Source organism: Culex pipiens, chromosome 1 (genome assembly GCF_016801865.2).
Source record: "Culex pipiens pallens isolate TS chromosome 1, TS_CPP_V2, whole genome shotgun sequence".
In the NCBI taxonomy this organism is placed as follows: domain Eukaryota; kingdom Metazoa; phylum Arthropoda; class Insecta; order Diptera; family Culicidae; genus Culex; species Culex pipiens.
The window spans coordinates 79446883-79470669 of record NC_068937.1 but is presented as its reverse complement, the minus strand read 5'-3'; the positions used below and the strand labels follow the sequence as shown (position 1 = coordinate 79470669).

The following is a 23787-nucleotide window of genomic DNA, read 5'->3' as shown; positions in this document are numbered from 1 at the left end:
TTCACGCTTCAAACAAGTCGCTCTGTTTCTGCTGCTACTTTTTCATTTATAATCAGTTAATTTGCCAATAAACGCAGAAAATTTGGTGAAAATGTGAAAAAAAAGCTTGCTGCTCTTCCCGCTGGCCCTGCGGAAGGCTAATTTGGCTGAGATTTTACAAGTTAGCCATCTCCTAGTGGACTGAATCAACTGGAACCGGCCCTCAATGTTCTCCGCCGTGAAATCATTTTGTTTCTTCGAAACAGGTACGAATAGTTGCTGCTGGTTGCTACAAAAGTGTTGAGTAACAAATTTTTAAACAAATTTGTTTCTGTTCTTTTCAGGTTCATCAATCAACTCGGGAGTGCGAGAGCTCGAGCCTCGTTGCCGAGCCATGGATGGCGCCGCGAAAGTTCTCAATTCTTGAATGTTCTGCCCTGAAGGATGCCCAACACAGGAAAAGAAAATAATTTGGAAATAAATAATGCTGTGTGGAAACGCGTCTTGTTCTTATTATTTCTCGAAGGGAACCATTTTTGGGCATGGGCACATCTCACTCATACAGGCGCAAAAGCAAGCTACTCGCACTAATACATCAACAAACTATAAGATGAATGAGTTCACTAATACAAGAAAACAAAGTATACATGTGTTGGTGTAAAAGTGGTTGAAAAAGCTCGAATATTTCTTGCGGGTTTCCCTCTCGTATATTGTGCGTGATTCCTCACCTGTCCGTGCATGGAAGCATTTCCCACTTCTTTTGACATTTTGACATTTTGACATTTTGACATTTTGACATTTTGCCATTTTGCCATTTTGACATTTTGACATTTTGACATTTTGACATTTTGACATTTTGACATTTTGACATTTTGACATTTTGACATTTTGACATTTTGACATTTTGACATTTTGACATTTTGACATTTTGACATTTTGACATTTTGACATTTTGACATTTTGACATTTTGACATTTTGACATTTTGACATTTTGACATTTTGACATTTTGACATTTTGACATTTTGACATTTTGACATTTTGACATTTTGACATTTTGACATTTTGACATTTTGACATTTTGACATTTTGACATTTTGACATTTTGACATTTTGACATTTTGACATTTTGACATTTTGACATTTTGACATTTTGACATTTTGACTGTTCGACATTTTGACATTTTGACATTTTGACATTTTGACATTTTGACATTTTGACATTTTGACATTTTGACATTTTGACATTTTGACATTTTGACATTTTGACATTTTGACATTTTGACATTTTGACATTTTGACATTTTGACATTTTGACATTTTGACATTTTGACATTTTGACATTTTGACATTTTGACATTTTGACATTTTGACATTTTGACATTTTGACATTTTGACATTTTGACATTTTGACATTTTGACTGTTCGACAATTTGTCAATTTCTCGGGTAAGTTTTCAAAAAGCCGTAAGAGCCACCGTGACCTCTTACACTAATTTTCGTTTTTCTCGAAAATGAAACAAAATTTTATTTATTTTAAGTATGGGGCACTTTAAGGACGTGTAGATGAACAATCTCGAGCATTTTAAAGTTTGAAGTTACAAAAATAATAATGTCAAGATAATTACTAAACCTACCACAGATATCTTTTGGTAATTTTGAAAGTTGTCACATTTTATTAAAAATCATTACAATATACTTTAGGCATCATATTACAATACTTATCCATCTAATACAATGCTGAAAGAACAGTAATACTCGACCAAAAATTTAGGAATCAAAAGGTATGACGAATTTGTGTTTGACTTGAAAACGTTATTACAGAAATCGTAATTTGTTTTCGTGTTCCTGAGTAGTTAAAAATTTGCGTAATTATTTCAGCATTTTTCAAATGTAATTACATTTCTGCATTGCCAAATTGTTTCGATATTAGGTAACTTTACTACCCATTTATTGTGACAAATCAGACACACCTTATATATTCGAAGAACTTTGGTGCTCGTCTTGCTGGACGGTTGACAGCTTGAACTGATGTTTCATTGTGTTTGAAATTTACACGCTTCAAACAAGTCGCTCTGTTTCTGCTGCTACTTTTTCATTTATAATCAGTTAATTTGCCAATAAACGCAGAAAATTTGGTGAAAATGTGAAAAAAAGCTTGCTGCTCTTCCCGCTGGCCCTGCGGAAGGCTAATTTGGCTGAGATTTTACAAGTTAGCCATCTCCTAGTGGACTGAATCAACTGGAACCGGCCCTCAATGTTCTCCGCCGTGAAATCATTTTGTTTCTTCGAAACAGGTACGAATAGTTGCTGCTGGTTGCTACAAAAGTGTTGAGTAACAAATTTTTAAACAAATTTGTTTCTGTTCTTTTCAGGTTCATCAATCAACTCGGGAGTGCGAGAGCTCGAGCCTCGTTGCCGAGCCATGGATGGCGCCGCGAAAGTTCTCAATTCTTGAATGTTCTGCCCTGAAGGATGCCCAACACAGGAAAAGAAAATAATTTGGAAATAAATAATGCTGTGTGGAAACGCGTCTTGTTCTTATTATTTCTCGAAGGGAACCATTTTTGGGCATGGGCACATCTCACTCATACAGGCGCAAAAGCAAGCTACTCGCACTAATACATCAACAAACTATAAGATGAATGAGTTCACTAATACAAGAAAACAAAGTATACATGTGTTGGTGTAAAAGTGGTTGAAAAAGCTCGAATATTTCTTGCGGGTTTCCCTCTCGTATATTGTGCGTGATTCCTCACCTGTCCGTGCATGGAAGCATTTCCCACTTCTTTTGACATTTTGACATTTTGACATTTTGACATTTTGACATTTTGACATTTTGACATTTTGACATTTTGACATTTGACATTTTGACATTTTGACATTTTGACATTTTGACTGTTCGACAATTTGTCAATTTCTCGGGTAAGTTTTCAAAAAGCCGTAAGAGCCACCGTGACCTCTTACACTAATTTTCGTTTTTCTGGAAAATGAAACAAAATTTCATTTATTTTAAGTATGGGGCACTTTAAGGACGTGTAGATGAACAATCTTGAGCATTTTAAAGTTTGAAGTTACAAAAATAATAATGTCAAGATAATTACTAAACCTACCACAGATATCTTTTGGTAATTTTGAAAGTTGTCACATTTTATTAAAAATCATTACAATATACTTTAGGCATCATATTACAATACTTATCCATCTAATACAATGCTGAAAGAACAGTAATACTCGACCAAAAATTTAGGAATCAAAAGGTATGACGAATTTGTGTTTGACTTGAAAACGTTATTACAGAAATCGTAATTTGTTTTCGTGTTCCTGAGTAGTTAAAAATTTGCGTAATTATTTCAGCATTTTTCAAATGTAATTACATTTCTGCATTTTCCAAATTGTTTCGATATTAGGTAACTTTACTACCCATTTATTGTGACAAATCAGACACACCTTATATATTCGAAGAACTTTGGTGCTCGTCTTGCTGGACGGTTGACAGCTTGAACTGATGTTTCATTGTGTTTGAAATTTTCACGCTTCAAACAAGTCGCTCTGTTTCTGCTGCTACTTTTTCATTTCTCGATTAAATTTTCAAAAGGCCCTATCTGCATAGGAAACCCATGAGGGATAGGTTGTTTTGAAAATTTAATCTAGATTTATAATCAGTTAATTTGCCAATAAACGCAGAAAATTTGGTGAAAATGTGAAAAAAAGCTTGCTGCTCTTCCCGCTGGCCCTGCGGAAGGCTAATTTGGCTGAGATTTTACAAGTTAGCCATCTCCTAGTGGACTGAATCAACTGGAACCGGCCCTCAATGTTCTCCGCCGTGAAATCATTTTGTTTCTTCGAAACAGGTACGAATAGTTGCTGCTGGTTGCTACAAAAGTGTTGAGTAACAAATTTTTAAACAAATTTGTTTCTGTTCTTTTCAGGTTCATCAATCAACTCGGGAGTGCGAGAGCTCGAGCCTCGTTGCCGAGCCATGGATGGCGCCGCGAAAGTTCTCAATTCTTGAATGTTCTGCCCTGAAGGATGCCCAACACAGGAAAAGAAAATAATTTGGAAATAAATAATGCTGTGTGGAAACGCGTCTTGTTCTTATTATTTCTCGAAGGGAACCATTTTTGGGCATGGGCACATCTCACTCATACATGCGCAAAAGCAAGCTACTCGCACTAATACATCAACAAACTATAAGATGAATGAGTTCACTAATACAAGAAAACAAAGTATACATGTGTTGGTGTAAAAGTGGTTGAAAAAGCTCGAATATTTCTTGCGGGTTTCCCTCTCGTAGATTGTGCGTGATTTCTCACCTGTCCGTGCATGGAAGCATTTCCCACTTCTTTTGACATTTTGACATTTTGACATTTTGCCATTTTGACATTTTGACATTTTGACATTTTGACATTTTGCCATTTTGACAATTTGACATTTTGACATTTTGACATTTTGACATTTTGACATTTTGACATTTTGTCATTTTGACATTTTGACATTTTGACATTTTGACATTTTGACATTTTGACATTTTGACATTTTGACATTTTGACATTTTGACATTTTGACATTTTGACATTTTGACATTTTGACATTTTGACATTTTGACATTTTGACATTGTGACATTTTGACATTTTGACATTTTGACATTTTGACATTTTGACATTTTGACATTTTGACATTTTGACATTTTGACATTTTGACATTTTGACATTTTGACATTTTGACATTTTGACATTTTGACATTTTGACATTTTGACATTTTGACATTTTGACATTTTGACATTTTGACATTTTGACATTTTGACATTTTGACATTTTGACATTTTGACTGTTCGACATTTTGACATTTTGACATTTTGACATTTTGACATTTTGACATTTTGACATTTTGACATTTTGACATTTTGACATCTTGACATTTTGACATTTTGACATTTTGACATTTTGACATTTTGACATTTTGACATTTTGACATTTTGACATTTTGACATTTTGACATTTTGACATTTTGACATTTTGACATTTTGACATTTTGACATTTTGACATTTTGACATTTTGACATTTTGACATTTTGACATTTTGACTGTTCGACAATTTGTCAATTTCTCGGGTAAGTTTTCAGAGACTCAGTTGTGCTGTCATCGAGAGCGGTTCGTTCTCCAAAGCGTGCTAGTGGAAAGCGTTTTTGAAGTGGTTTTTCGGGATAATTCTTGATAAATTGTGCCTCATTTGAATCAGGATCGTCTGGAGATTTGTGTTGCGATCGAGTGCTGATAAATTTCCTTATAATTTCGCGAAAATTCTATTCGAAATTGGTCTGGTTGACCATTTTGGTGGCGTGGTTTGATTCGTTTCGGTAGTGGTATTAGTGTTAACAGGAAAAAGTGGCTTAGTTTGACTGTGTGGTTCAGCGATGACATTGGTCGTAGTGCGCTTGGTTGCGGTTGTAATAGTGTGTGGCTGAGTTGACGCTCACGGTTTCAAAGTGAAAAGTGAGCGGAAAGAGCTTTTGCTCTCTTGTGCTTTTGGTCGCGAGCACACGAGGTGTGTGAAGGTGACGCCTGCCTTTGATGCTGCTGCTGCGGTGTGCGTCGTCATCATCATTATCGTCATCAGTTACTGGCAGCGCGTGTAGGCTGTCGGTGTGTTAGTGCTGATAGCTGTAGGAGTGCGCGGTGAGTTCGCTCCATGTTGAGCACATACCTACACTTTTATGTCTTATGACCACAAGCGCGAGGGCCGTCGCTTACTCTCCAAGGACAAGGGTTCAGGCCACTGAGTCGTGAGCAGATGGAGGGGTGGTGCATGATGGGAGGAAGAGCGGTGACCGCGGTGACAGCACAAGCTGGTTGCTTCTGTGTGCATTTCAGGGCCCCGGCGATGGCCTGATATGAGCTACCGAACAACATTGGCAATATGGCGTCGTTTGTTTACAAACATGAGATTGTTTGTGGACGAACCGAAAAATTTACTTCTTTGTAAAAAATTCTATATCCATTGTGCAATAACATTAAGTCTTAAAAAACAGACAATGTTTCGTTAAATTGTAGACCAAAATTTATTTTATTATTATTTTTCAATTTAAATCTATTTTTTCGCAATTCTGATCAAGATTGCACATCAAATCATCGTGGCTTTAGTGTATCTTTAGTTTTCACATCGATTCACTGTAGATTCGTGTTTAAATTTTGAAATTTAGCATAAATTAAAATAAGTAGCAAAATTCACAACTTCAGCCATGTGCAACAATTTCCACATCACCCATGCGGGAAACCGATAATGGGGTAATTCATGCGTTCCAAACTGTCAAAATTCCAAAACGTCATTGCCAGTCTTCGGTTCGCTGCTTTTGTTCGTGTTTGAAGTTTCGGGCCGAGACTCTGGTGCATTTAGTGCATTTGTGTGAAGTGCAGATGGATTCTGCTGCTGCTTCATTTTTCGCGAGTGTTTCTGACAGACGTCATTTGAACTTTGAAGTGTAGTTTTTGAAAAGGGTCAAATCGACACATGCAGACTTTTGATATAACCTGCAGATTTTATTTAAATTAATTTGAGCGATGTTTCCGAGGACGCCATGGACTTTTTACAAACATTGGGTGAGCTCGTGTTATGGCGAGCTTGGGTTTGTGCGTGGTGGGTAGGGGAAAGAGGATGGGGGTTGTGAGCGTTAAAACTTGTGCAGTGGATTTGTTCGTGCCCTGCAGAAAAAATATTGTGAAATAGATTGGGACTTTGAGGCAACAAGTGAGAGGAGCAGCTGTCAGTAGGTCGGATGTTAAATACACGGAGCAGTGAGGCCGACGACAAACGGATTTGTGCGGCGCTGCAGTCGTCGGGCGGTGTGGTCGGGTTGCACCCGATTTCGATGCTGCGGCGGCGGATGTAGAACGGCGAGCAGTCCCCAGTCTTCAAGACCCCGGTGAGCTCGTACCTTGATGACATCTCAAGCTTGTGTGTGTGTGTGTGTGTGTGTGTGTGTGTGTGTGTGTGTGTGTGTGTGTGTGTGTGTGTGTGAATGAGTTTATTTGTTCAGCACAATAAATATTGAAAACCGCGTAAAATCTAAAGAATCGGTCGATAAATCCAAATCATATCTCATTGAAAATAATCGTTATAGGGTCATTATTTAATAATTCTTGATCATTTTGCTGTCGTTTCGTTAGTTTGTAATGTGTTAAATTTTCACGGTGAAACACTCATTTCTAAAGAGTCATTTATCGAAAGACACGCTGACATTTAGGATAGACCATTAGCGCGCGCTTTTGATTTTTTTGATTCGATTGTAATATTTGATATTTTATTTTTCATTAGTCCTTCCTTTATCATCGTTGATTGGAAGGCACGCCGCCGGTTTAGTTCGTTTAAGTTATTGTTTTAATTTCATTGCAATCGGTTACGTGGTGACCCGTTTTCTTTTCGTTTATATTCGTTGATAGTAATAATTTATTCCAGCTGGCAGTTTTAGTATTAACTCATCAAACTATTGATTTTATAAAGAGTAAAGCGTCTTTTTTTTACTATTTTTGAAATTTGCTCGCGTTATCTAAATTGTACAAACAGTAAAAATATACTGAAAAGTCCAGCCCATAGCACTACTGCTCGGTTGGCACGCGTTCGATTAAAACACTTTTTAAATAATCAATTATTTATCTTTCCGCAGCCGGCTGCCTAAGATTTCAAATTTTCAACCGATAAACAAAATGCTCATGGTCACATCACTGCCACTCGTGAATCCTGACCTCATACCCATCTACTAACCCCCTCAAAACTCATGTGATACTTTGTCGGAGAAGCAGTCGATTGGGCGGTCTCTATCACTCAAGTATCGGACTAACATTCCCATCCACTTCCCCGTGACTCTACCACTGGTCGTGGCCGGCGCCGGTATTGATCAGCATGATAGGGGCCTTTGAGAAGTTGCGAAGCGAGGAAAGATAGCGCCCACTCATCTTCCACGGCTCGTGGATGTAACTTCTGGAGGTCCTGGTCAATAACGGAGTAGCAACTGCGGGTGGGCACCTATGCTTATGCTTATGCTTATGCTTTTGACATTTTGACATTTTGACATTTTGACATTTTGACATTTTGACATTTTGACATTTTGACATTTTGACATTTTGACATTTTGACATTTTGACATTTTGACATTTTGACATTTTGACATTTTGACATTTTGACTGTTCGACAATTTGTCAATTTCTCGGGTAAGTTTTCAAAAAGCCGTAAGAGCCACCGTGACCTCTTACACTAATTTTCGTTTTTCTCGAAAATGAAACAAAATTTCATTTATTTTAAGTATGGGGCACTTTAAGGACGTGTAGATGAACAATCTCGAGCATTTTAAAGTTTGAAGTTACAAAAATAATAATGTCAAGATAATTACTAAACCTACCACAGATATCTTTTGGTAATTTTGAAAGTTGTCACATTTTATTAAAAATCATTACAATATACTTTAGGCATCATATTACAATACTTATCCATCTAATACAATGGTGAAAGAACAGTAATACTCGACCAAAAATTTAGGAATCAAAAGGTATGACGAATTTGTGTTTGACTTGAAAACGTTATTACAGAAATCGTAATTTGTTTTCGTGTTCCTGAGTAGTTAAAAATTTGCGTAATTATTTCAGCATTTTTCAAATGTAATTACATTTCTGCATTGCCAATTTGTTTCGATATTAGGTAACTTTACTACCCATTTATTGTGACAAATCAGACACACCTTATATATTCGAAGAACTTTGGTGCTCGTCTTGCTGGACGGTTGACAGCTTGAACTGACGTTTCATTGTGTTTGAAATTTTCACGCTTCAAACAAGTCGCTCTGTTTCTGCTGCTACTTTTTCATTTATAATCAGTTAATTTGCCAATAAACGCAGAAAATTTGGTGAAAATGTGAAAAAAAGCTTGCTGCTCTTCCCGCTGGCCCTGCGGAAGGCTAATTTGGCTGAGATTTTACAAGTTAGCCATCTCCTAGTGGACTGAATCAACTGGAATGCCCTCAATGTTCTCTGCCGTGAAATCATTTTGTTTCTTCGAAACAGTTACGAATAGTTGCTGCTGGTTGCTACAAAAGTGTTGAGTAACAAATTTTTAAACAAATTTGTTTCTGTTCTTTTCAGGTTCATCAATCAACTCGGGAGTGCGAGAGCTCGAGCCTCGTTGCCGAGCCATGGATGGCGCCGCGAAAGTTCTCAATTCTTGAATGTTCCGCCCTGAAGGATGCCCAACACAGGAAAAGAAAATAATTTGGAAATAAATAATGCTGTGTGGAAACGCTGTCCGCTTTGTAAGCGGATGATTCTGGGTTCCATTCCCATCTGCTGCAACCTTCCATCGGATGAGGAAGTAAAATGTCGGTCCCGGCCTTGGTTGTTAGGCCGTTAAGTCATTCCAGGTGTAGGAGTCGTCTCCATGCCATAAGCACAAACAACACACCAAACCAAGCCTTCTCCGGTGGAATCGCTGGCGGCGGTTGGACTCGCAATCCAAAGGTCGTCAGCTCAAACACTGGGGTGGAAGGTTCCTTGGAGTAAAAAGAGGTTTGGGTGCTCTCCCCATTCAAGCCTTCGGACTCCTAGGTTCGAGCAGAAACTTGCAATAGAGACCACAAAAGACCCGGGGGTCGTTAATGTGGATGGTTTGATTTTTTTTTGTGTGGAAACGCGTCTTGTTCTTATTATTTCTCGAAGGGAACCATTTTTGGGCATGGGCACATCTCACTCATACAGGCGCAAAAGCAAGCTACTCGCACTAATACATCAACAAACTATAAGATGAATGAGTTCACTAATACAAGAAAACAAAGTATACATGTGTTGGTGTAAAAGTGGTTGAAAAAGCTCGAATATTTCTTGCGGGTTTCCCTTTCGTAGACTGTGCGTGATTTCTCACCTGTCCGTGCATGGAAGCATTTCCCACTTCTTTTGACATTTTGACATTTTGACATTTTGACATTTTGACTGTTCGACAATTTGTCAATTTCTCGGGTAAGTTTTCAAAAAGCCTTAAGAGCCACCGTGACCTCTTACACTAATTTTCGTTTTTCTCGAAAATGAAACAAAATTTCATTTATTTTAAGTATGGGGCACTTTAAGGACGTGTAGATGAACAATCTCGAGCATTTTAAAGTTTGAAGTTACAAAAATAATAATGTCAAGATAATTACTAAACCTACCACAGATATCTTTTGGTAATTTTGAAAGTTGTCACATTTTATTAAAAATCATTACAATATACTTTAGGCATCATATTACAATACTTATCCATCTAATACAATGGTGAAAGAACAGTAATACTCGACCAAAAATTTAGGAATCAAAAGGTATGACGAATTTGTGTTTGACTTGAAAACGTTATTACAGAAATCGTAATTTGTTTTCGTGTTCCTGAGACCATCTCCACCGGGCGCGCGCAGTAAGGATTTGGAAGCGCTCCACCATCACTCTTCCCCACACCGGTCGCTCATAAACGCGCTCATAAAATAGCAGCTCGACCCTGGGTGAACAGCGGGTGACCAAATTTAGTCGCCCGCTAGTAGCGCGCACAAATATTTGACATCTGCTTGAAGTGAAAGAAGAATCAAGATTTTTTTTTTTTTAATTGACTTTTTATGGTTCCATGGAACTGGACATTGATGATGGACATTTTCATTGTACTGGCCACAACCCGGATTGGCCCAGGTTCCCCGGGGGATGTTCCGTTGAAAGGATATTGGCGGTACCTATGAATATGGGCAATATTGGTGTTAAATTTCACGATTTTCAAAATCACATATGGAAATCACGAAAATGGACATTGTGATTGGACTGGCCACAATCCGAATTGGTCCGGGTTCCCCCGGGGATGTTCCGTTGAGCGGACATTGGCGGCACCGTATGAATATGGGCAATATTGGTGTCAAACTTCACGATTTTCAAAATCACATGTGAAAATTACGAAAATTTACATTTTCAACGAACTGGCCACAACCCGGATGGTTCCGGGTTCCCTGGAGGATGTTCCGTTGGAGGGACATTGGCGGCTCCGTATGAATATGGGCAATATTGGTGTTAAATTTCACGGTTTTCAAAATCACATATGAAAATTACGAAAATGAAATTTTCTAGTGGACTGGCCACGATCCGAATTGGTCCGGATTCTCGCGGGGATGTTCCGTTGAGCGGACATTGGCGGCACCGTATGAATATGAGCAATATTGGTGTCAAACTTCACAATTTTCAAAATCACATGTGAAAATTACGAAAATTGACATTTTGAGTGGACTGGCCACAATCCGAATTGGTCTGGGTTCCCCCGGTGATGTTTCGTTGAGCGGACATTGGCGGCATCGTATAAATATGGGAAATATTTGTGTCAAATTTCTCGATTTTCAAAATCACATGTAAAAATTACGAAAATGGACATTTTCAACGAACTGGCCACAACCCGGATGGTTCCGGATTCCCTGGGGGATGTTCCGTTGGAAGGACATTGGCGACACCGATGATTATGGGCAATATTGGTATCAAAATTCACGATTTTCAATATCACATATGAAAATTCCGTAAATTTACATTTTAAACAGACTGGCCACAACCCGGATGGTTCCGGATTCCCCTGACGATGTTCCGTTGAAGGGACATTGAAGGAATTTATTTTTTGAAATAATTTAAATTTTGGATTGTGGATCTTTTCAACTTCAATATTTGTTATTTATTTATTTGTGCCGATAAGGTCCCTTCAACGAAACAACGAATAAACTTTATATGTTCATTTTCGTAATTTCGATAGGTGATTTTGAAAACCGTGAAGTTTGACACCATTATATATAACTTCCTCCGGGGAACTCGGAACTACCTGGGTTGTGGCCAGTTCACTCAAAAAGTTCATTTTCGTAATTTTCACATGTGATATTGAAAATTGTAAAGTTTGACACCAATATTACCCATATTCATACGGTGCGTCCAATAACCTTCCAACGGAACATTCCTCGGGGAACCCAGAACCATCCGGGTTGTGGCCAGTTCGTTGAAAATGTCCATTTTCGTAATTTTCACATGTGACTTTGAAAATCGTGAAGTTTGACACCAATATTGCCCATATTATACGGTGCCGCCAATGTCCCCTCAACGGAACATCCGATTCGGGTTGTGGCCAGTCCGTTTAAAATTTTCATTTTCGTAATTTTTATATGTGATATTGAAAATCGTGAATTTTGACACCAATATTGCCCATATTCATACGGTGCCGCCAATGTCCGCTCAACGGAACATCCCCGAGGGAACCCGGACCAATTCGGATTGTGGCCAGTCCACTCACAATGTCCATTTTCGTGATTTCCATATGTGATTTTGAAAATCGTGAAATTTAACACCAATATTGCCCATATTCATCGTAGCCGCCAATGTCCCTCCAACGGAACATCTTCCGGGGAACCCGGAACCATCCGGGTTCCGGCCAGTCCGTTTAAAATGTCAGTATTCGTAATTTTCACATGTGATTTTGAAAATTGTGAAGTTTGACACCAATATTGGCCATATTGATACGGTGCGGCCAATGTCTTTCCAACGGAACATCCCTCGGGGAACCCTAAACCATCCGGGTCCACTAGAAATGTCAATTTTAATAATTTTCATATGTAATATTGCAAATCGTGAAATTTAACACCAATATTGCCCATATTCATTGGAGCCGCCAATGTCTCTCCAACGGAACATCCCCCGGGAAACCCGGAACCATCCGGGTTCCGGCCAGTCCGTTTAAAATGTCAGTTTTCGTAATTTTCATATGTGATTTTGAGAATCGAGAAGTTTGACACCAATATTGGCCATATAGATACGGTGCGGCCAATGTCCTTCCAACGGAACATCCCCCAGGAAATCCGGAACCATTCGGGTTCCGGCCAGTACGTTTAAAATGTCAGTTTTCGTAATTTTCATATGTGATTTTGAAAATCGTGATGTTTGACACCAATATTGCCCATATTCATACGATGCTGCCAATGTCCCTCCAACGGAACATTCCCCGGGGAACCCGGACCAATCCAGGTTACTACCAATCCAGTTTTTATTTTGGAAATAATTACTTTTGGCTTTGAAGATTTTGGCAAATTGGTCATGCCAATAAATTAAAACAAATTTTATTTCGAAACGTCAAAATAAGCTGATACTCACCCCCGGTGGGGTTGGCAGTGACTATTTTACCAACCCGTTTTATCAACGACCGGTGTGGGAAGGGTGACTAAACTAAAATAGTAGCGCTGTGGGTGAACAAAATAGTCACTCATTTATGTGCGCACCGGTGGAGATGCTCTGAGTAGTTAAAAATTTGCGTAATTATTTCAGCATTTTTCAAATGTAATTACATTTCTGCATTGCCAAATTGTTTCGATATTAGGTAACTTTACTACCCATTTATTGTGACAAATCAGACACACCTTATATATTCGAAGAACTTTGGTGCTCGTCTTGCTGGACGGTTGACAGCTTGAACTGACGTTTCATTGTGTTTGAAATTTTCACGCTTCAAACGAGTCGCTCTGTTTCTGCTGCTACTTTTTCATTTATAATCAGTTAATTTGCCAATAAACGCAGAAAATTTGGTGGAAATGTGAAAAAAGCTTGCTGCTCTTCCCGCTGGCCCTGCGGAAGGCTAATTTGGCTGAGATTTTACAAGTTAGCCATTTCCTAGTGGACTGAATCAACTGGAACCGGCCCTCAATGTTCTCCGCCGTGAAATCATTTTGTTTCTTCGAAACAGGTACGAATAGTTGCTGCTGGTTGCTACAAAAGTGTTGAGTAACAAATTTTTAAACAAATTTGTTTCTGTTCTTTTCAGGTTCATCAATCAACTCGGGAGTGCGAGAGCTCGAGCCTCGTTGCCGAGCCATGGATGGCGCCGCGAAAGTTCTCAATTCTTGAATGTTCTGCCCTGAAGGATGCCCAACACAGGAAAAGAAAATAATTTGGAAATAAATAATGCTGTGTGGAAACGCGTCTTGTTCTTATTATTTCTCGAAGGGAACCATTTTTGGGCATGGGCACATCTCACTCATACAGGCGCAAAAGCAAGCTACTCGCACTAATACATCAACAAACTATAAGATGAATGAGTTCACTAATACAAGAAAACAAAGTATACATGTGTTGGTGTAAAAGTGGTTGAAAAAGCTCGAATATTTCTTGCGGGTTTCCCTCTCGTAGATTGTGCGTGATTTCTCACCTGTCCGTGCATGGAAGCATTTCCCACTTCTTTTGACATTTTGACATTTTGACATTTTGACATTTTGACATTTTGACATTTTGACATTTTGACATTTTGACATTTTGACATTTTGACATTTTGACATTTTGACATTTTGACATTTTGACATTTTGACATTTTGACTGTTCGACAATTTGTCAATTTCTCGGGTAAGTTTTCAAAAAGCCGTAAGAGCCACCGTGACCTCTTACACTAATTTTCGTTTTTCTCGAAAATGAAACAAAATTTTATTTATTTTAAGTATGGGGCACTTTAAGGACGTGTAGATGAACAATCTCGAGCATTTTAAAGTTTGAAGTTACAAAAATAATAATGTCAAGATAATTACTAAACCTACCACAGATATCTTTTGGTAATTTTGAAAGTTGTCACATTTTATTAAAAATCATTACAATATACTTTAGGCATCATATTACAATACTTATCCATCTAATACAATGCTAAAAGAACAGTAATACTCGACCAAAAATTTAGGAATCAAAAGGTATGACGAATTTGTGTTTGACTTGAAAACGTTATTACAGAAATCGTAATTTGTTTTCGTGTTCCTGAGTAGTTAAAAATTTGCGTAATTATTTCAGCATTTTTCAAATGTAATTACATTTCTGCATTGCCAAATTGTTTCGATATTAGGTAACTTTACTACCCATTTATTGTGACAAATCAGACACACCTTATATATTCGAAGAACTTTGGTGCTCGTCTTGCTGGACGGTTGACAGCTTGAACTGACGTTTCATTGTGTTTGAAATTTTCACGCTTCAAACAAGTCGCTCTGTTTCTGCTGCTACTTTTTCATTTATAATCAGTTAATTTGCCAATAAACGCAGAAAATTTGGTGAAAATGTGAAAAAAACCTTGCTGCTCTTCCCGCTGGCCCTGCGGAAGGCTAATTTGGCTGAGATTTTACAAGTTAGCCATTTCCTAGTGGACTGAATCAACTGGAACCGGCCCTCAATGTTCTCCGCCGTGAAATCATTTTGTTTCTTCGAAACAGGTACGAATAGTTGCTGCTGGTTGCTACAAAAGTGTTGAGTAACAAATTTTTAAACAAATTTGTTTCTGTTCTTTTCAGGTTCATCAATCAACTCGGGAGTGCGAGAGCTCGAGCCTCGTTGCCGAGCCATGGATGGCGCCGCGAAAGTTCTCAATTCTTGAATGTTCTGCCCTGAAGGATGCCCAACACAGGAAAAGAAAATAATTTGGAAATAAATAATGCTGTGTGGAAACGCGTCTTGTTCTTATTATTTCTCGAAGGGAACCATTTTTGGGCATGGGCACATCTCACTCATACATGCGCAAAAGCAAGCTACTCGCACTAATACATCAACAAACTATAAGATGAATGAGTTCACTAATACAAGAAAACAAAGTATACATGTGTTGGTGTAAAAGTGGTTGAAAAAGCTCGAATATTTCTTGCGGGTTTCCCTCTCGTAGATTGTGCGTGATTTCTCACCTGTCCGTGCATGGAAGCATTTCCCACTTCTTTTGACATTTTGACATTTTGACATTTTGCCATTTTGACATTTTGACATTTTGACATTTTGACATTTTGCCATTTTGACAATTTGACATTTTGACATTTTGACATTTTGACATTTTGACATTTTGACATTTTGACATTTTGACATTTTGTCATTTTGACATTTTGACATTTTGACATTTTGACATTTTGACATTTTGACATTTTGACATTTTGACATTTTGACATTTTGACATTTTGACATTTTGACATTTTGACATTTTGACATTGTGACATTTTGACATTTTGACATTTTGACATTTTGACATTTTGACATTTTGACATTTTGACATTTTGACATTTTGACATTTTGACATTTTGACATTTTGACATTTTGACATTTTGACATTTTGACATTTTGACATTTTGACATTTTGACATTTTGACATTTTGACATTTTGACATTTTGACATTTTGACATTTTGACATTTTGACTGTTCGACAATTTGTCAATTTCTCGGGTAAGTTTTCAAAAAGCCGTAAGAGCCACCGTGACCTCTTACACTAATTTTCGTTTTTCTCGAAAATGAAACAAAATTTCATTTATTTTAAGTATGGGGCACTTTAAGGACGTGTAGATGAACAATCTCGAGCATTTTAAAGTTTGAAGTTACAAAAATAATAATGTCAAGATAATTACTAAACCTACCACAGATATCTTTTGGTAATTTTGAAAGTTGTCACATTTTATTAAAAATCATTACAATATACTTTAGGCATCATATTACAATACTTATCCATCTAATACAATGGTGAAAGAACAGTAATACTCGACCAAAAATTTAGGAATCAAAAGGTATGACGAATTTGTGTTTGACTTGAAAACGTTATTACAGAAATCGTAATTTGTTTTCGTGTTCCTGAGTAGTTAAAAATTTGCGTAATTATTTCAGCATTTTTCAAATGTAATTACATTTCTGCATTGCCAATTTGTTTCGATATTAGGTAACTTTACTACCCATTTATTGTGACAAATCAGACACACCTTATATATTCGAAGAACTTTGGTGCTCGTCTTGCTGGACGGTTGACAGCTTGAACTGACGTTTCATTGTGTTTGAAATTTTCACGCTTCAAACAAGTCGCTCTGTTTCTGCTGCTACTTTTTCATTTATAATCAGTTAATTTGCCAATAAACGCAGAAAATTTGGTGAAAATGTGAAAAAAAGCTTGCTGCTCTTCCCGCTGGCCCTGCGGAAGGCTAATTTGGCTGAGATTTTACAAGTTAGCCATCTCCTAGTGGACTGAATCAACTGGAATGCCCTCAATGTTCTCTGCCGTGAAATCATTTTGTTTCTTCGAAACAGTTACGAATAGTTGCTGCTGGTTGCTACAAAAGTGTTGAGTAACAAATTTTTAAACAAATTTGTTTCTGTTCTTTTCAGGTTCATCAATCAACTCGGGAGTGCGAGAGCTCGAGCCTCGTTGCCGAGCCATGGATGGCGCCGCGAAAGTTCTCAATTCTTGAATGTTCCGCCCTGAAGGATGCCCAACACAGGAAAAGAAAATAATTTGGAAATAAATAATGCTGTGTGGAAACGCTGTCCGCTTTGTAAGCGGATGATTCTGGGTTCCATTCCCATCTGCTGCAACCTTCCATCGGATGAGGAAGTAAAATGTCGGTCCCGGCCTTGGTTGTTAGGCCGTTAAGTCATTCCAGGTGTAGGAGTCGTCTCCATGCCATAAGCACAAACAACACACCAAACCAAGCCTTCTCCGGTGGAATCGCTGGCGGCGGTTGGACTCGCAATCCAAAGGTCGTCAGCTCAAACACTGGGGTGGAAGGTTCCTTGGAGTAAAAAGAGGTTTGGGTGCTCTCCCCATTCAAGCCTTCGGACTCCTAGGTTCGAGCAGAAACTTGCAATAGAGACCACAAAAGACCCGGGGGTCGTTAATGTGGATGGTTTGATTTTTTTTTGTGTGGAAACGCGTCTTGTTCTTATTATTTCTCGAAGGGAACCATTTTTGGGCATGGGCACATCTCACTCATACAGGCGCAAAAGCAAGCTACTCGCACTAAAACATCAACAAACTATAAGATGAATGAGTTCACTAATACAAGAAAACAAAGTATACATGTGTTGGTGTAAAAGTGGTTGAAAAAGCTCGAATATTTCTTGCGGGTTTCCCTTTCGTAGACTGTGCGTGATTTCTCACCTGTCCGTGCATGGAAGCATTTCCCACTTCTTTTGACATTTTGACATTTTGACATTTTGACTGTTCGACAATTTGTCAATTTCTCGGGTAAGTTTTCAAAAAGCCTTAAGAGCCACCGTGACCTCTTACACTAATTTTCGTTTTTCTCGAAAATGAAACAAAATTTCATTTATTTTAAGTATGGGGCACTTTAAGGACGTGTAGATGAACAATCTCGAGCATTTTAAAGTTTGAAGTTACAAAAATAATAATGTCAAGATAATTACTAAACCTACCACAGATATCTTTTGGTAATTTTGAAAGTTGTCACATTTTATTAAAAATCATTACAATATACTTTAGGCATCATATTACAATACTTATCCATCTAATACAATGGTGAAAGAACAGTAATACTCGACCAAAAATTTAGGAATCAAAAGGTATGACGAATTTGTGTTTGACTTGAAAACGTTATTACAGAAATCGTAATTTGTTTTCGTGTTCCTGAGTAGTTAAAAATTTGCGTAATTATTTCAGCATTTTTCAAATGTAATTACATTTCTGCATTGCCAAATTGTTTCGATATTAGGTAACTTTACTACCCATTTATTGTGACAAATCAGACACACCTTATATATTCGAAGAACTTTGGTGCTCGTCTTGCTGGACGGTTGACAGCTTGAACTGACGTTTCATTGTGTTTGAAATTTTCACGCTTCAAACGAGTCGCTCTGTTTCTGCTGCTACTTTTTCATTTATAATCAGTTAATTTGCCAATAAACGCAGAAAATTTGGTGGAAATGTGAAAAAAGCTTGCTGCTCTTCCCGCTGGCCCTGCGGAAGGCTAATTTGGCTGAGATTTTACAAGTTAGCCATTTCCTAGTGGACTGAATCAACTGGAACCGGCCCTCAATGTTCTCCGCCGTGAAATCATTTTGTTTCTTCGAAACAGGTACGAATAGTTGCTGCTGGTTGCTACAAAAGTGTTGAGTAACAAATTTTTAAACAAATTTGTTTCTGTTCTTTTCAGGTTCATCAATCAACTCGGGAGTGCGAGAGCTCGAGCCTCGTTGCCGAGCCATGGATGGCGCCGCGAAAGTTCTCAATTCTTGAATGTTCTGCCCTGAAGGATGCCCAACACAGGAAAAGAAAATAATTTGGAAATAAATAATGCTGTGTGGAAACGCGTCTTGTTCTTATTATTTCTCGAAGGGAACCATTTTTGGGCATGGGCACATCTCACTCATACAGGCGCAAAAGCAAGCTACTCGCACTAATACATCAACAAACTATAAGATGAATGAGTTCACTAATACAAGAAAACAAAGTATACATGTGTTGGTGTAAAAGTGGTTGAAAAAGCTCGAATATTTCTTGCGGGTTTCCCTCTCGTAGATTGTGCGTGATTTCTCACCTGTCCGTGCATGGAAGCATTTCCCACTTCTTTTGACATTTTGACATTTTGACATTTTGCCATTTTGACATTTTGACATTTTGACATTTTGACATTTTGACATTTTGCCATTTTGACAATTTGACATTTTGACATTTTGACATTTTGACATTTTGACATTTTGACATTTTGACATTTTGACATTTTGACATTTTGTCATTTTGACATTTTGACATTTTGACATTTTGACATTTTGACATTTTGACATTTTGACATTTTGACATTTTGACATTTTGACATTTTGACATTTTGACATTTTGACATTTTGACATTTTGACATTTTGACATTTTGACATTTTGACATTTTGACATTTTGACATTTTGACATTTTGACATTTTGACATTTTGACATTTTGACATTTTGACATTTTGACATTTTGACATTTTGACATTTTGACATTTTGACATTTTGACATTTTGACATTTTGACATTTTGACATTTTGACATTTTGACATTTTGACTGTTCGACAATTTGTCAATTTCTCGGGTAAGTTTTCAAAAAGCCGTAAGAGCCACCGTGACCTCTTACACTAATTTTCGTTTTTCTCGAAAATGAAACAAAATTTCATTTATTTTAAGTATGGGGCACTTTAAGGACGTGTAGATGAACAATCTCGAGCATTTTAAAGTTTGAAGTTACAAAAATAATAATGTCAAGATAATTACTAAACCTACCACAGATATCTTTTGGTAATTTTGAAAGTTGTCACATTTTATTAAAAATCATTACAATATACTTTAGGCATCATATTACAATACTTATCCATCTAATACAATGGTGAAAGAACAGTAATACTCGACCAAAAATTTAGGAATCAAAAGGTATGACGAATTTGTGTTTGACTTGAAAACGTTATTACAGAAATCGTAATTTGTTTTCGTGTTCCTGAGTAGTTAAAAATTTGCGTAATTATTTCAGCATTTTTCAAATGTAATTACATTTCTGCATTGCCAATTTGTTTCGATATTAGGTAACTTTACTACCCATTTATTGTGACAAATCAGACACACCTTATATATTCGAAGAACTTTGGTGCTCGTCTTGCTGGACGGTTGACAGCTTGAACTGACGTTTCATTGTGTTTGAAATTTTCACGCTTCAAACAAGTCGCTCTGTTTCTGCTGCTACTTTTTCATTTATAATCAGTTAATTTGCCAATAAACGCAGAAAATTTGGTGAAAATGTGAAAAAAAGCTTGCTGCTCTTCCCGCTGGCCCTGCGGAAGGCTAATTTGGCTGAGATTTTACAAGTTAGCCATCTCCTAGTGGACTGAATCAACTGGAATGCCCTCAATGTTCTCTGCCGTGAAATCATTTTGTTTCTTCGAAACAGTTACGAATAGTTGCTGCTGGTTGCTACAAAAGTGTTGAGTAAAAAATTTTTAAACAAATTTGTTTCTGTTCTTTTCAGGTTCATCAATCAACTCGGGAGTGCGAGAGCTCGAGCCTCGTTGCCGAGCCATGGATGGCGCCGCGAAAGTTCTCAATTCTTGAATGTTCCGCCCTGAAGGATGCCCAACACAGGAAAAGAAAATAATTTGGAAATAAATAATGCTGTGTGGAAACGCTGTCCGCTTTGTAAGCGGATGATTCTGGGTTCCATTCCCATCTGCTGCAACCTTCCATCGGATGAGGAAGTAAAATGTCGGTCCCGGCCTTGGTTGTTAGGCCGTTAAGTCATTCCAGGTGTAGGAGTCGTCTCCATGCCATAAGCACAAACAACACACCAAACCAAGCCTTCTCCGGTGGAATCGCTGGCGGCGGTTGGACTCGCAATCCAAAGGTCGTCAGCTCAAACACTGGGGTGGAAGGTTCCTTGGAGTAAAAAGAGGTTTGGGTGCTCTCCCCATTCAAGCCTTCGGACTCCTAGGTTCGAGCAGAAACTTGCAATAGAGACCACAAAAGACCCGGGGGTCGTTAATGTGGATGGTTTGATTTTTTTTTGTGTGGAAACGCGTCTTGTTCTTATTATTTCTCGAAGGGAACCATTTTTGGGCATGGGCACATCTCACTCATACAGGCGCAAAAGCAAGCTACTCGCACTAATACATCAACAAACTATAAGATGAATGAGTTCACTAATACAAGAAAACAAAGTATACATGTGTTGGTGTAAAAGTGGTTGAAAAAGCTCGAATATTTCTTGCGGGTTTCCCTTTCGTAGACTGTGCGTGATTTCTCACCTGTCCGTGCATGGAAGCATTTCCCACTTCTTTTGACATTTTGACATTTTGACATTTTGACATTTTGACTGTTCGACAATTTGTCAATTTCTCGGGTAAGTTTTCAAAAAGCCTTAAGAGCCACCGTGACCTCTTACACTAATTTTCGTTTTTCTCGAAAATGAAACAAAATTTCATTTATTTTAAGTATGGGGCACTTTAAGGACGTGTAGATGAACAATCTCGAGCATTTTAAAGTTTGAAGTTACAAAAATAATAATGTCAAGATAATTACTAAACCTACCACAGATATCTTTTGGTAATTTTGAAAGTTGTCACATTTTATTAAAAATCATTACAATATACTTTAGGCATCATATTACAATACTTATCCATCTAATACAATGGTGAAAGAACAGTAATACTCGACCAAAAATTTAGGAATCAAAAGGTATGACGAATTTGTGTTTGACTTGAAAACGTTATTACAGAAATCGTAATTTGTTTTCGTGTTCCTGAGTAGTTAAAAATTTGCGTAATTATTTCAGCATTTTTCAAATGTAATTACATTTCTGCATTGCCAAATTGTTTCGATATTAGGTAACTTTACTACCCATTTATTGTGACAAATCAGACACACCTTATATATTCGAAGAACTTTGGTGCTCGTCTTGCTGGACGGTTGACAGCTTGAACTGACGTTTCATTGTGTTTGAAATTTTCACGCTTCAAACGAGTCGCTCTGTTTCTGCTGCTACTTTTTCATTTATAATCAGTTAATTTGCCAATAAACGCAGAAAATTTGGTGGAAATGTGAAAAAAGCTTGCTGCTCTTCCCGCTGGCCCTGCGGAAGGCTAATTTGGCTGAGATTTTACAAGTTAGCCATTTCCTAGTGGACTGAATCAACTGGAACCGGCCCTCAATGTTCTCCGCCGTGAAATCATTTTGTTTCTTCGAAACAGGTACGAATAGTTGCTGCTGGTTGCTACAAAAGTGTTGAGTAACAAATTTTTAAACAAATTTGTTTCTGTTCTTTTCAGGTTCATCAATCAACTCGGGAGTGCGAGAGCTCGAGCCTCGTTGCCGAGCCATGGATGGCGCCGCGAAAGTTCTCAATTCTTGAATGTTCTGCCCTGAAGGATGCCCAACACAGGAAAAGAAAATAATTTGGAAATAAATAATGCTGTGTGGAAACGCGTCTTGTTCTTATTATTTCTCGAAGGGAACCATTTTTGGGCATGGGCACATCTCACTCATACAGGCGCAAAAGCAAGCTACTCGCACTAATACATCAACAAACTATAAGATGAATGAGTTCACTAATACAAGAAAACAAAGTATACATGTGTTGGTGTAAAAGTGGTTGAAAAAGCTCGAATATTTCTTGCGGGTTTCCCTCTCGTAGATTGTGCGTGATTTCTCACCTGTCCGTGCATGGAAGCATTTCCCACTTCTTTTGACATTTTGACATTTTGACATTTTGACATTTTGGCATTTTGACATTTTGACATTTTGACATTTTGACATTTTGACATTTTGACATTTTGACATTTTGACATTTTGACATTTTGACAATTTGACATTTTGACATTTTGACATTTTGACTGTTCGACAATTTGTCAATTTCTCGGGTGAGTTTTCAAAAAGCCGTAAGAGCCACTGTGACCTCTTACACTAATTTTCGTTTTTCTCGAAAATGATACAAAATTTCATTTATTTTAAGTATGGGGCACTTTAAGGACGTGTAGATGAACAATCTCGAGCATTTTAAAGTTTGAAGTTACAAAAATAATAATGTCAAGATAATTACTAAACCTACCACAGATATCTTTTGGTAATTTTGCTGCTCTTCCCGCTGGCCCTGCGGAAGGCTAATTTGGCTGAGATTTTACAAGTTAGCCATCTCCTAGTGGACTGAATCAACTGGAACCGGCCCTCAATGTTCTCCGCCGTGAAATCATTTTGTTTCTTCGAAACAGGTACGAATAGTTGCTGCTGGTTGCTACAAAAGTGTTGAGTAACAAATTTTTAAACAAATTTGTTTCTGTTCTTTTCAGGTTCATCAATCAACTCGGGAGTGCGAGAGCTCGAGCCTCGTTGCCGAGCCATGGATGGCGCCGCGAAAGTTCTCAATTCTTGAATGTTCTGCCCTGAAGGATGCCCAACACAGGAAAAGAAAATAATTTGGAAATAAATAATGCTGTGTGGAAACGCGTCTTGTTCTTATTATTTCTCGAAGGGAACCATTTTTGGGCATGGGCACATCTCACTCAT

At 37.8% G+C, this 23787-nt stretch overlaps 4 long non-coding RNA genes across 4 annotated transcripts; all 4 read left to right on the top strand.

The window, feature by feature from the left end:
• Positions 1-477, top strand: LOC120430456 (uncharacterized). Its single transcript, XR_005607625.2, has 2 exons — positions 1-245; positions 324-477. It is a non-coding gene; the product is annotated as an uncharacterized LOC120430456 (long non-coding RNA).
• A 1207-nt stretch (positions 478-1684) lies between these two features.
• On the top strand, positions 1685-2506 carry LOC120430452 (uncharacterized). The gene is made up of 2 exons (XR_005607622.2): positions 1685-2274; positions 2353-2506. It is a non-coding gene; the product is annotated as an uncharacterized LOC120430452 (long non-coding RNA).
• Positions 2507-3490: 984 nt separating this feature from the next.
• On the top strand, positions 3491-4063 carry LOC120430455 (uncharacterized). The gene is made up of 2 exons (XR_005607624.2): positions 3491-3831; positions 3910-4063. It is a non-coding gene; the product is annotated as an uncharacterized LOC120430455 (long non-coding RNA).
• Positions 4064-21928: 17865 nt separating this feature from the next.
• On the top strand, positions 21929-23722 carry LOC120430454 (uncharacterized). Its single transcript, XR_008211834.1, has 3 exons — positions 21929-22475; positions 22554-23492; positions 23571-23722. It is a non-coding gene; the product is annotated as an uncharacterized LOC120430454 (long non-coding RNA).
• The last annotated feature ends 65 nt before the right edge of the window (positions 23723-23787 follow it).